The sequence below is a fragment of the Aethalodelphis obliquidens genome, unplaced genomic scaffold (genome assembly GCF_003676395.1).
Source record: "Aethalodelphis obliquidens isolate GAN/ISIS:26980383/991018 unplaced genomic scaffold, ASM367639v1 scaffold3, whole genome shotgun sequence".
Classification (NCBI taxonomy): Eukaryota; Metazoa; Chordata; class Mammalia; order Artiodactyla; family Delphinidae; genus Aethalodelphis; species Aethalodelphis obliquidens.
The window spans coordinates 28,257,014-28,271,603 of NW_020837947.1; the positions used below are offsets into that span (position 1 = coordinate 28,257,014).

The window sequence follows — 14,590 nt, forward strand, 5'->3', positions numbered from 1 at the left end:
CTCCAGTCTGCACATGATCTTGCTGTGCTTGGTGGAAGGTGTTCTGTTTTAGGACCTTTGCCCTGATTTCTTTAATGGAATTACTTGTCCATTTTTTAAAGGTTTTACCCACCACTTGATTCCTCACCCCACTTGTCACCCTTCTCTGATGAAAGGCACCATTTATAAGGACGCCCACAATCCTGAAGAATAACGAGTTGGCATCCTAAACAATGGGCTGGGGTCCTCAGTATATTTTCATGAGGAAGCTGTCCTATTGTGGAAACAAAATGAGCTGACAAGCTCCCTCAGTCCCTTGGGTTTACCAGGGAGGATCAGATTGAGGGATCGTCTAGGAGCCCAGGAGCAGGTGTGCTAGGAGAGTTTTTCTCTCAAAAGGCTCTGATGGAGGTCAGCAGGGCAGACACAGAAACTCCCAGGAAGAGAGGATGCTCAAACTAAATGACAAACTGGCCACTGTGCAAATTTCAGAGCTGTGGACTCATGGGGACCAGTCTTTAGTTTTCAGCATCTGGAGAGATGGCTCCATTTTTTCCAATTACACTGAAACACACCAGCAACGGAAAGATCTCCTCTGGCTCACCTGTTTGTTTATTCTGCTCTCCTGTGACTTCTCAAAGGGTTTTCTTAATACTGGATGACTTCAGCTCTTTGACCCCCTGAAGAGAAGTTGGGGAACTGATGACCTTTCTCTCTAATCTTACCTTAGCGTTCTTTCTGAACTGAGCCACTGAGGACTTCCTGTTTGCTGCTGAAAAATAGTTGAACAAGCAGCTCCAGCCAGTTTGACACAACATCAGAGCGGTTGCTAGGCAGCGCTGTTGCTAGGCAGCACATTTTAATCTCACGAGCACCAGCCTGGGTTGCCAGGTTGGCACAAAGTCACAGGTGACCTCACCTGTCTTCCTAGTTAATCTTGTTATCCTAATGGGGATGATTTCCCCGCTGTGGAGACTTGATGCTCTTGGCACCTGGACAGCGCCCAAGGCTTGACTCAGAGATGAACAAGAACTTGTCGAGGACTCAGAGATGAACAAGAACTTGTTGAGGACTTGCTGCCAGCAGAGGCTGCAGGTGCTGCCTGACCAGCGAGTGATCCTAGACTCACAGGAACGTGCACACTAGTATATCGTGAAAGACTTGCTCCAGGAAAGCAGCCTTGGACGAAAGGAAAGGACTTGGAATCCTTTGGTCCTCAGAACATACTTCACATTCTTTATGGCATTGTGGCCTCTTTTCCTTTCCCAGGGGAAGCGTGCACTTTCACATTTGTGTGGTGCCCTGCATGTGGCATCCTAGCTGAAGCATCATTACGTTCCTGTGTGTCTGAAGAAGCTTGCTCTGTGACAGGAACTTGCTTCGTAAAACACTTAGGGAACTCCTAGTCTCAGCAGTGCGTTATGGGAGAGGGCTGGAGAGCTAGATTTAGGTCACCCCTCAATCATGTGGATGGAGCAGCCCCCAGTTATCCCAAAAGACATTTATTAATTTTCCTGCTGCCTGGTTGGGTCATCTGTATCTTTAAAGAGTGGTGGGCCTCACCTGGCAACTCCACATTGCCTGGAAAACCTGAGGATTTGCCATTACCTTTTTGTAGAGGTGTTCTACCAAGTACAGGAAGAATCCATTATTATTATTATTATTGGCTTCATTTTTAATCCACAGAGTACCTAGGAGACAACTCACCTGTTAATAAAGTTTCATTTTCTGATTTAGGAAAACAAAACGAATCAAGAAGCTTTGAAGCACATTTTTGAATTGTGTTGACAAAGTCATTTCTAAACCTTTGAAAAGAGATTCTGCTAGACCAAAAAATAAAATAGAATAAAATAAAATAAAGTAAGCTAAAAGAAGCAGAGTTCTTTTTGTAAACTAGCTAAAGGATTTATTCCTTGAGAGGTGGGTTAGAATCCGAACTCCATCTCTTTCTAGCTGAGAGACCTTGGGTAATTTACTCAGGCTCAAAAAAGCTTCTTCACAGGATTGGGTGCAGACTAAATGAGACACATCTGTACACTGGCCAGCCCAGTCTGGCACATAGGAGGCCTACATAGAGCATACGGATTCCTGTCCGGGCTTTTGTGTTAGAAGTCATTAGCCTTTCTTCCAAAAGAGGCATCACAGAATCAGAGTGTGGATTGCTTTTCCATAAGAGCCACTTCAAACCATAAGAGAATAAGAGAGAGTCAAGAGAAGGCCTTCCAACCCTTTACATTAAGGATACTTTAAAAAAGCCAGCATACTAAAACCTCTTGTCACTTACTTTGCCCATTATGGGCTCTAATATCCAAAGCTTTGGGGGCTATATCAGTATAAAGACACATACTCAAAGTCCTGGAATTTGTTGCTCCCCTAAAACGTCTTTGAGGAGGGAAATTGTGGGAAGCCTGCATGGATGGCCATGGTCACGGACTCATGATGTCACTGAACGAGAATCATTGTCATTCTGAGCCATGCTCAAGTTAGGGGGAAGCATCCCTCCTGTCATATTTCTGGTAACAGCCACTTAACTAGGGCACAAATGATTAATATATTCACACAGATGGAAATGTGTACTTCTATTATTATAAAATGTTTGGGCCCACCTATTTTTGTTTAAAAAAATATATATTTTAAATAAAAGCAGCTCTCATACAAATGAAGCAGATGCAAAACAGAAATAGACTCACAGACATAGAAAACACACTTATGGTTACCAAAGGGGATAGTGTGTATGGTGGGGGGGAGGTGAGATAAATTAGGAGTTTGGGTTTAATGTATACCCACTACTATATATAAAATAGGTAAACAACAAGGACCTACTCTATAGCACAGGGTACTATACTCAGTATCTTATAATAACCTATAATAGAAAATAATCTAAAAAAGAATATATGTATTGTAAATTAACTACACTTCAATAAATTAATTAATAAAATAAAATAAAAGCAACTCATATCTGTGTTCCCTGGGCTACCTGAGCATGCCCTCGAAGTACCATGACTCACCCAGGACTCTCACCCTGTTTCTAATGTGTTTCCGTGCTAGACTCTGAGCTGATCAAGAACCCTGCGTTCAACTCTTAGTTATTTCTATTACTAGATGTCTGAGCTTGGGCGTTATTTACCCACCTTAGCCTCTGTTTCATCTCTGAAATGGTAGTAATAATAGTATTGATAGTCTGTGGTCTTTTTTGTTTGTTTGTTTGTTTTTCTCTGGTGAAGATTAAATGAGAGCAAAGACCTTAACCCAGTGCTTGACACATATTAAGAGTTCTATAATTGTTATTATTATTGTTATTGTTACTATTGTGATGCCACTTCCAGCACTCACTCACATGAGACTAGAAGAGTTTTAAAAAATTGATTTATTGTAGCTAAACCATAGTCCTGCTCATCTAGCTTTGGGCTTTGACCTACAGGGGCGGATGTGGTTGGAGAGGAACGGCAACAGCGTTGACTGGCTTCACGTTAAATTCCTGACTGTTGATCTCAAGTGAGCACTTAACACTGCCCAGTAATCACACAGTATTTCTCTGATCTAATCATCTTTTCACTCTCTAAGGTGAGGAGTTCATACTCTCTTCAGTCTCAAACCTCCCATTCTTACTCTTAGCTAACGATCATGCTTCTATTTCAATGACAAAAGGAAAAAGATGCAATCAGAGGAGATAGCTCCCATCACCTCCACATCTTCTCACCACCCCGTCTAGAAGTCTGTGTAACATTCTATATTCTTCCTGTAACCACGGGTGGACTGCTGTGCCCTTGGCTAAACCACGCCCTCCTCCCAAGCACTACAATCCGTCCCCTCTTGCCCACTCAAGGTCATTGCTGTAGCATTCTCCCCTCTCCGCATCCTTGATTTTTCTCTTTCTACGGATCATCCCCATTAGCATGCAAACATTGAACTTTCTCTCCCACCTTTAAAAATCTGATTTTGACCTTTTTCCTCCTTCAGTGATACCCCCATTTCTCTCCTTCCCTTTAGCATTAAGTTCTTTGAAAGAGTTGACCATCATATCATCCATCTCCAATATCTCTTCTCCCGTTCTCCCTTGAGTCCATTCTAATCAAGTGTGGCCCCTGTCACTCCACTGCAGCTGCTCTTGCCAAGTCACCAGTGACTTAGGCACTGCTAATTCCAATGGTCAGCTCTCAGTCCTCATCTTATGTGACCTGTCAGAAGCATTGGAGGAGTTGTTCACTTCCTCTTTCTTCCAGGACCACACAAATACCTAGTTTGTATTAATTTTCTTTATTTTTTCTTTATTTTTAATTTTTAAATATGTTTAATTTTTTTTTTCATACCTAGTTTTTAACTTACCTTCTGGCTGTTTCTCCTCAGTCTCCTTTGCCCCAACCTCTAAATATTGGAGAGACCCAGGATTCAGAGCACATATCTCTTTTCTTCATCCCTTATGTCCTTCCTACTCAGTGTTGGGAACCAGCAACTTGACTTGGTAGAGTGTTAGAAATGCCCCACACCCACATCCCCAGACTTGCTGAATCAGAATCTGTATGTTAGCAAAATCCCTAGTAATCCATTTGCCCATTAATATTTATGATCACCGTAAGTGATCCTATCTAATTCCAGGGCTTTAAGGCTACCTATTTGCTGAGTCGACTACCAAATTTATATTTCTAGCCAAGAATCTCCAGTGAAATATAAACTCATTCATCCAACCGCTAGCAGCTTTCCTACGTGGATGTTTTAGAGTCATTCCCAACTTAACCATACAAAACTGAGCTCCTGATGTCCCCACTCAACCTGCTTCTCCAGTGCCCTTCCCTCTCCTCATTAATAACAACTCCATCCTTCCATTGCTCAGGCCAAACCCTTGGCATCATTCTTGCCTCTTTCCCATATTTAGTCTGTCAACAACCCTGTCAGTTCTACATTTGTGATGTAGTTAGAATTTAATTGTTTTCATCACCCCCACTATCTAGGACCAACTCTGCTTCTGTTCTTTCCCCTATTCCATTCTCTAAATATCAGCCAGAATAAATTTTGATAGATCTTACCACTCCTTTGTTCAAAGTCTCCCAGCATTCCCACCTTACTTAAGATGTGACCCACAAGATCTCACCTGGCCTGTTTCCTTCTTCCATTACCTCTTTGATTCTTCTGCTGTTTCTTTATTCTTTCATTACTGTGCTCCAATCTCACTTCCTTTCTCACTGTTCCACAAACTCCCCCCCCTTCCCTCCACTTCATAATCCCCTTTCCCTTATTTCCCTTATTTATTCATTTATTTATTAGAAAATCTAACATTCTCTCCTTTTTCTCTCTCTCTGTATTAGTCAGTGTTCCCCAGAGAAACAGAACCAAAAAGATATATAGAAAGTGACTTATTATGAGAGATTGGCTCATGCTATTATGAAGACTGAAAAAGCCTGCGATCTGCCATCTGCAAGCTGGAAGCCCAAGAAAGATGGTGGGCTTGAACGTGTGGGCCTGAACGTGTCCGTAGCTCCCCACATTGTCTACTCAAACACTTAGCAGTTGCACTGTAACAGTCTATTCACTTGCCTAGGATCACAACTAGATTAGAATCTTGTTCACTGTTTAACTCTATAGAACAGGTGATTTGCTTACTATCAAGGAGTTTGTATATGTGCCAAATATCAAGTGTATTATACTAAATTGCCAGGACCCCAAAGATCCGTTTATAATAATAAGTAACCACATGCATTATTTGGATTAAAACCAATTGTCCCACCATGCTGCCTAATGGGATCTTTTATATTATGCATTACTTTTTAAGGCAGCATTTCTCTAATTGTGTAATGAAAAAAGACACAAGGGATTAATACGTGTACATGATCAAATTGTCCTGATCCTGTACCCTCATACTTAGCTTATCGGATCTAGTCTCTTGGTATCTGGAAACTTTCTTGTCCAGGCCCTTTTTTAAAATTATCTTACACATTTAAGAGTGTGGTGTAGAGCTGGCCAATTACCTGGCCAATATGTTCTGTCTTAAACAATCTAATAATTCGGACAAAAAGGTCTTTTTCCTTAAGACCAAGTATTTTTTTACCTCAGTATCTACATATTAAATTCTTTACTTAACAATGCTTATGTTATGATTGTTCAAAAGGATGTTATATAATATTGTTATGAGCTGAGTGTTTGCCCTCCCCTGAAGTTCATATGTTGAAGACCTAAACCCCCAAATGTGATAGTATTTGGAGTTGGGGTTTTTAGAAGGAAATTAGGTTTAGATGAGGTCGAGGGTGGGACCTTCATGATGGGATTAGTGCCCTTATAAGAAGAGGAATACAGAGCGCGCGCTCTCTCTCTCTCTCTCTCTCTCTCTCCACTCACAAGTACAGAAGAAAGGCCATATGAGCACAGCTAGAAGGTGGATGTCTACAAGCCAGGAAGAGAGCTCTTCAGAGAACCCAACCATGCCAGTACCTTGATCTTGGCCTTCCCAGCCTCTAGAACTGTGAGAAATAAAATCTATTGTTTTTAAGCCACCCAGTCTGTACTATTTTGTTATAGTAGCCTGAGATGACTATGACACATATATTCTTCAAAATGCTTAAAAATTCTATGTAATGTGCCCCCTAATATTGCTAGAAAAATGTACCTAATGTAGCTATTTGAGAAATTATATGGACATACTAAAGATCTCATCTGAAGAAGGTTTTATTCACTTGAGTGTTCCAGTACTTCCCATTTTGGCCACAAACATAATTTCCTTATATGGCAATAGGTCAAAAGGTGAAGTGTTGTAGTGATACAGATTGAGACTGATCTTATAGGGCTTTTATTTAACATAATATACATGTAATATCAGATGGAAACTCTTAGAAAAACCCATTTTAACATGAATTACTAGCATTCTACAAGCTTTTCAGGACTAGTATTGCCCAAAGTTACCTTGAATAATAAAAAATTGACAACAGCAACTTGTCATAAAAGGATGATATTTAATAAATATAGAGAGATAATGAATAAATATATTAAAATTATTTTCTTATAACTTTTCTTATACCTACTCCTACCACCACCAAGGAACCAAATGTTTCCTTTATCCTTCAAGCAATCTTGTACATTTAGGTGGTGTCTTGAAGACTTTATGTCCTATTGATAGCCCAAAGGATATTCAAAAGAGGTTTCAAGTATCCTGTATATTTGGCTTAAGTATTATAATTGAAATTGAAATAATTTTAAACTGATGAATGATCTCGCCTTCATTGAATGTGACAACAGGAAGACGAAGTCTTCAGCTTCCACTTCTGAGACTGATATGTAAGACACTGGGAAGTATATACATCAGCAGTGTTTAGTCAACTTAAGTGTTTGAGATCGTTAACTTTCAGATATTACTTATTAGACACAAGGGGCCTCAGAATTAGAGGAGACATACTCTTACACTCTCTGGAATTTTGTTGCAGTTGCATCAGGATGGGCTTAGTAATATGATAACAAGAAAAAAAATTCAATGACTCTACATAGTGAACATTTATTTCTCCCCCATATTCATGTCTAATGCACATCAGCAGAGAGTTCTGCTCCCTATGGTAATCCAGGGACTAGAACCAAAGTAAAAGAAAGGAAACTTGGTAAATGATTGTTCTTAATACTTTCCTGAAGAAGCTACACATGTCACTTCTCTTCACATTTCATTGGCCAAAGGTAGAAAAATGACCATACTTTACTTTAGTTTAAAGGATAAAGAGACATGGAAGTTCAATTCTACAATGTGTCCAGAAGGGCATGACATATATTTGCAAAAGTTCACGTATAGAATTACAACAGTGTTTAAGAAAAACTCTCCTGTTTTCCTTCATTATGCTCACAGCACTATGTACTGCAACTGTGTGGGAGTGTTCCCCACACCAAGCAATTCTCAGGTTTTACAGACACCAGCTGGGTATTCTATAATTTAACTCAATTCTGACGCTATATACCTAGAGATAGTGTCAGATCTCACAGACCCTACAGGTTAAGGGCTCAGTCCCATAAGACTGGAAGACCCCCTCCACTCCCACCAATTGCAAGTCCAGGTTGTTACCTGTGTTTCTGACCAATTGCAAGTCCAGGTTGTTACCTGTGTTTCTGACTAATCAGCTCTCAATTGGAGGTTCCCATGACCCTCTCCTGGGGTTTGATTAATTTGCTAGAGGGCCTCACAGAACTCAGGAAAACACTTTACTCACTAGATTACTTATTTATTATAAAAGGATAATAATCAGGAACGGCCAGATGGAAAAAATACATAGGGCAAGGTATGTGGGATGGAGTGAAGAGCTTCCATGCCCTCTCTGGGCACACTATTGTTCCAACATCTCCACATATTCACCAACCTGGAAGCTCTTTGAACGTGCAGTTCAGGGATTTTTATGGAGGATTCATTATGTAAGCATAACTGATTCAATCATTGGCCATTGGTGACTGATTCAAACTCTAACCCCTTTCTTTTTCCTGGAGGTGGGGAGGTGGGACTGACAGTTCCAACCCTCTAATCAGACCATTGGTTGGTTCCTGTTGTCACATTCAATGAAGGCGAGATCATTCATCAGTTTAAAATTATTTCAATTTTGAAAAGCCCCCATCCTTAGGGGCTTTTCAAAAGTCTCCTCATTAACATAAACTCAGATGTGATTGAAAAAGACTTCTTATGAATAACAACAACAAAAAAAACACCTGTTTCACTTTTATCACTCTGGAGCTATTTCAGGAATTGAGGACAAAACCAAATATTATAACAAAATGTGCCCCTGTTGCTCTAATTACTTAGGAAATCACAAGGGTTTGGGGAGCTCTGAGCCAGAAACACAAAAACCAGATATATATTTCTTATCATAAATCATAACGTCACAAACAGCAACAGAAAGTTAGAACCGACGTACAGAATACAACTATGTCAATTAGAAATTTGAATATGTAGCCATAAAAAGAGCCATAAATCAGGTTATTTGTTTTTAAAGCTTCATTCTGCTGAATTTGTAGAGGTAAGTCTTAGATTCCAGGGGACCCACAGCAGAGCATTTGGAAGAAGTTGAGTAGTAGGTGGAGGTGGAATCCTGTGGAACACTGATGTTTGGATGAGCAAAGAAGGTGATGAGAAAGACTGAGGAGAAAATGTAAGTGCTTGAGAAGAACCAGAAGAGTCTTAAGCCAAGAAAGTAGAAAATTTGAGGAGATAAGTAGTTAACCGTGTCAAGTGCAGCAAAGCCCTCCAGTAACAAACTGAAAAGAGACCACGGAAGTGGGCAGTGTGGAGATGTTAATGGCATATCCACATAGAACCCCAGTGCACCTCAAATTCCAAGTCACAATTCCCAGTTCATCATCCTTCTCTCCAATCACACTCTTCCTCCTGCATTTTCTATTTTAATTTTTGGCATCTAGCCACCAAAGCTAGAAAGCTGAGAATAATTATATGCTCCTAGAACACCCACATCCACTCAATTTCATGCAGATTTCTATTCCGGAATATTTCTCAGATCCTCCTCTCCTATCCATCTGTACCCCAAAGCTGTAATTTGGGCCCTTGTTAGCATTTGCCTTGAGTGTTTTATGACCTCCTGACCAGTCTCCTTGCCTCTGGTCTTGTTTCTGTAAATCTGTACTAGTTATCTATGTCTGCATAACAAATTATCTTATACTTGTAACTTAAAACAACAATAAAAACATATTATCTCTCACTGTTCCTGTGGGCCAGGAATTCAGGGAAAGCTCAGCTGTGTGGTTCTGTTGTGAAGTTGTCGTCAAGACGTTGGCTGGAGCTGCAGTTGACTGAACCCTTGACCAGGGCTGGAGAATCCACTTCCAAGATGGCTCCCATGCATGGTTTGTAAATTGCTGTAGTTGTTGGTGGAAGACCTCAGTTCCTCCTTGGGGGTCCTGCTTGGTAGCCCTCCTCACAGAGTGGCTTGAATCACCTCATGGCCTGGTAACCTAGCTTCCACCACAGCAAATGATCCAAGATGCCAAGACAGAGGCTGCAATTCTTTTTATGACTTAGCCTCAGGACTCATCTGCACCATACCCTGTTGATTATGCAAAGTCTGTTGGAGAGAGGAGACCATATAAGTGCATGAATAGCAGAAGGTGTCAAGAGTTGAGCCAAGCTACTCCATGGTGTTGCTGCCTTAGCATCCATTTTGTTTAGCCAAGTGGCCTGCAGGAACCTTAAACTGACACTAGCCCCCTCATGCAAGCACATATCCCAGATAGCAGCCTGCAGAGTCACAAGCAAACGTAAGTTCCTGACATGACTTGCCTAACAGCCCTCATGATCAAAGTCTCCCTTGCCTTCCAGCACCTGTATACTTTATGCACCCCTTAATAAGACTCCCGTGGGGCTTACCTGTGCTGCAGGTCCTGCCCCTTTCTTTCTGTCTGCACTCTGCCTTGACCTTCCCATGTGATCCCTTGAGGTGTGCCCTGTACTTCTTCTAGGACCTGTGAGTAATAAACTTTTCTATTTCAATTTCTTCTGTCATCTGTGGTTGAACTTCAGCTTACCATCCAGCATTCTATGCTCCACTTAACAGATGTTTATTTAACAAAGTTATAACGGAAGGCAGGATCACCCAGATCATCTCGGAGGCTGGCTACCTGGACATTCTCTTCACTGCTATCAGAGTACCCTTTTAAACTTGTACGTACCAATTTGAAGTGCAAGTGGTGAATGTACAGTGTGTACAGTGTGGGTAGGGAGACTGCACAGAATGATAAAAGTTTGGCCCAGTTGCAGAGAATGGGAGAGGAAGCCATAGATTACAGTGGACAAGAAAAGAGATGTGTTGAATGGCATTGAAGATCATGAATCTGTAATGGCACCAACCAGATTGTTCAGAACATTTTCTTTGCAGTGCTAAATATTCTAACCATAGAAAAATAGAGCACAGATTTTGGCTGTGATGCAGTGTTGGGACTTTAACAGGAACATGGAGTGCAGGAAGGGGAGTGCCTGGGAATTGTGTTGCTGGTGAAGAATTCTAGTCATTAACCATGACACCCACATTGAGTAGGAAAGTAAATGGGTTTAGAAAGAAGCTGATAAGTTGAGAGAAAATGGGGTTATCAGGAGAAAATGGAGTAATGGGGGACGTGAAAGAGACATAGAACAGTACGGGTAGATTTAAAGGCATCAATGGATGTGAAAAACTTCAAAATTCAGGAGAAAGATCAGAGTGGGTATTGGAGTTCAGGGTGTCACAGGCGGGAGTATTCTGGCTTATAGCATGTCTATGATGTGGCCATGGGTGTAGGAAGCTGGAGTTCAGAAGTTCAAGAAACTGGAAAGCTAGAGTTTTGGAAAAGTCAGTCACTTGGACGTTGAAAGGTGTCAGTGTTATTCAACATAATAGAAGGATGTGGGATAGAAAAGTGAGCTACGAGTGAGGTACCAAGGTCTAGGATAAATGTCAAGTGGCTGGTAGGGGACAGCAATCTGGAGGGGAGAAGGCAGAATAGACAGATGCCATGGGGGTCTTTATGCAAAGATGAAGGAACAAGAGTTTGGAAGAGGCATTGAGGAGCTGTGAGAATACTGATACTGCCTTCTGGCCTCACACTTGGTGGATGGTACTGTTATTTGTCTCGGTTCTGCTGATGGGCAACAGGGAAGAATTAACATCTTCCACTAAAGGTTTTCTAGGGAGATGGTGACTTTGTAAAGAAGTCGTCTTTTTAAAATTTATTTATTTATTTATTTAATTTTTATGGCTGTGTTGGGTCTTAGTTGTGGCGCATGGGATCTTCATTGAGCACGTGGGATCTTTTGTTGTGGCACATAGGCTCTACGTTGTGGTGCGCCAGCTTCTCTCTAGTTGTGGCGTGAGGGTTTTTCTCTGCTGTAGTTGTGGCATGCAGGCTCCAGAACGCGTGTGCTCTGTACTTTGTGGCAGACAGCCTCTCTAGTTGAGGCCCTCGGGCTCAGCAGTTGTGGCAGTTGGGATTAGTTGCCCCACAGCATGTGGGATCTTAGTTCTCTGACCAGGGATCGAAACCAAGTCCCCTGCATTGGAAGGTGGATTCTTTACCACTGGACCACCAGGGAAGTCCCAAGAAGTCTACTCTTATTTAAGATAAGAAGGTGAAGTTATCATTCTGTGAAGGCATGTTTAGGATGTGTGTGTGTGTGCATGTAAGGGATTTTAATTACCATGAAACAGGAATTTCAGAGAGTATACTTGAAAAATTTGGAGAAAGGAAGGAGTGGAAAGGTGGGCAGGTGAAAATGACACAACACGGAGGTATCTGAGGATGAGAGTATGGAAAAACAGATGAGAAAAAGTGTGTGTTTCAGACGGTAACATGTGGCAAGGTGGAAATAAGTGTCCTTGTGGTTTCAAATGAAATCTGGCAGGAAGTTTTGGCAGAGACCCAGCAGAACTGGCTTTGAGATGGTGAGTCTGTAACAGCAACATTTGAGTAAAATCTCCTTGATCAGGGGTCTCTGAAATGTTCCAGGTGAGTCTTAGGGGCGTTAGCTTTACGTTTCCAAAGAAGGAAAACTCTTTTCTACCTAGAAAGGGCCTGGAAGTTTAGGGAGCTAAGAACAATTTCAATCAATGGGCAAAAAGTGTGGGTTTACATATAAAATAGATAAACAACAAGGATTTACTGTATAGCACAGGGAACTATATTCAATATCTTTTTTTTTTGATGTGGACTATTTTTAAAATCTTTATTGAATTTGTTATAATATTGCTTCTGCTTTATGTTTTGGTTTTTTGGCCCTGACACATGTGGGATCTTAGCTCCCTGACCAGGGATTGAACCTGCACACCCTGCACTGGAAGGCAAAGTCTTAACCACTGGACTGCCAGGGAAGTCCCTTCAATATCTTATAATAAAGTATAATGGAAAAGAATAGAACAAAATATATCGATATCTACATATATATGTATATGTATAATCAAATCACTTTGCTGTAGACCTGAAACTAACACAATATTGTAAATCAACTATACTTAAAAAAAATTTTTTTTGAACTTTTTAAATGTGGGTTTAAATTTGAATCTGGTCTGTGGTCTAGTTAATGATATTGTACAATTTTAACTTCCTGGCTTTGGTATTGTACTATATTACATAAGATTTTACCATTGAAGGAAGCTGAGTGAAGGGGACACAGGACTCACTGTATTATTTTTGTAATTTTCTGTGAGTTGATAATGATTTCAAAATAAAAATTAAACAAAAAGGAAGGATATAAGGCATAATCTGAAGGGATCTAAGTCCCAAGAGGGAGGAAATGAAGAGTAATGCACATTGTGAGACATAATGGGAGGGTGTGTGTGGTTCAGGGAGATGGTCCATGACTATTTCCAAGTGACTGGGGTCTTGAGGGCTGTCCTTCAGATCTCTGTGGATGTAATGCATAGGAAGCTTACTCTGTGAAGCTCATTAAATGTAGAACCAAAGCTCCTTGTGTACAGCAACTTTTTGCCTGCTTGAGTGACTGCTGAATCTTCAGCATTTAGGACAGTCAATATTTGGTGCATATAGGTTCTCTTTGGTTGAATAAATGAATGAATGATATCTCAGGGACTAATACCGTGGATAGGTTCTAAAGGGTTATTTATCTATTTATTCCTCAGTTTATTTTTCAGGAACTCAAACTTACCCAATATGACCATTATTCTCTAAAGAAAGATGAATAAATGACTTCTGGAGACCATCTTCAATGTTTTAGAGAAAGAATAGAAAATAATTTTTGTGGGGGATAAGAGTTTGCTTAGGAAGTAAAAGAGATGTCCTGTTTTTAATGGGGCTCTAGTGTTCCTAAAAAGCTCTCTAATAAAATTTTTTTAAAAAAATTATTTATGTTTTTAATTTATGGCTGCATTGGGTCTTCATTGCTGTGCACGGGCTTTCTCTAGTTGCAGTGAGTGGGGGTTACTCTTCGTTGCAGCACATGGGCTTCTCATTGCAGTGGCTTCTCTTGTTGTGGAGCATGGGCTCTAGGCACATGGGCTTCAGTAGTTGTGGCACATGGGCTCAGTAGTTGTGGCTCGTGGGCTCAGTAGTTGTGGCTCATGGGCTCTGGAGCAGAGGCTCAGTAGTTGTGGCGCACGGGCTTAGTGGCTCTGTGGCATGTGGGATCTTCCCAGACCAGGGCTCGAACCCATGTCCCCTGCATTGGCAGGCAGATACTTAACCACTGCACCACCAGGGAAGTCCCTCTAATAAAACTTTGATTTCCTATTTAAAAGAGAAAGCCACACAACTCTATTTAGAAACATCTTAGCTCTTTACTGGGGGGGAGAAAATAAAGCTACCATTTATTTAGCACTTGTGTGGCCTGGCATTGTGATAAACAATTACATACATCATTTTATTTAATTTTCCCAACAACCCTCTGCAGTTATTAGCTCTGTTTTACAAAGTAAGAAAATTAGACACAGAAAGGTTATGCAAACTCTGCTCACATGGCTGAAATGTTGAGGAACCAAGTTCAGGTGCAGTCTGATTCCAAAGCCTGGACTGTAAAAAAAAATTTTTTTTCTATTAAAGAGTAATTTACATGCAGAATAATTCATCACTTTTAGTGCCAAGTTCTGTGAATTTGGACTAATACATGCAGTAGAATAACTACCACCACAATCAAAATGTAGAATATTTCCCTCATTCCAGAAAG

At 40.8% G+C, this 14,590-nt stretch overlaps 1 long non-coding RNA gene across 1 annotated transcript in view; it reads left to right on the forward strand.

Annotated features, from left to right (window-relative positions):
• Positions 1 to 8,410: 8,410 nt before the first annotated feature.
• Positions 8,411 to 14,590, forward strand: part of LOC113608916 (uncharacterized) — a 61,848-nt gene continuing 55,668 nt past the window's right edge. Inside the window, exon 1 of the long non-coding RNA XR_003428455.1 lies at positions 8,411 to 9,789. This is a non-coding gene — a long non-coding RNA (uncharacterized LOC113608916). The remainder of the gene's footprint in view (positions 9,790 to 14,590) is intronic.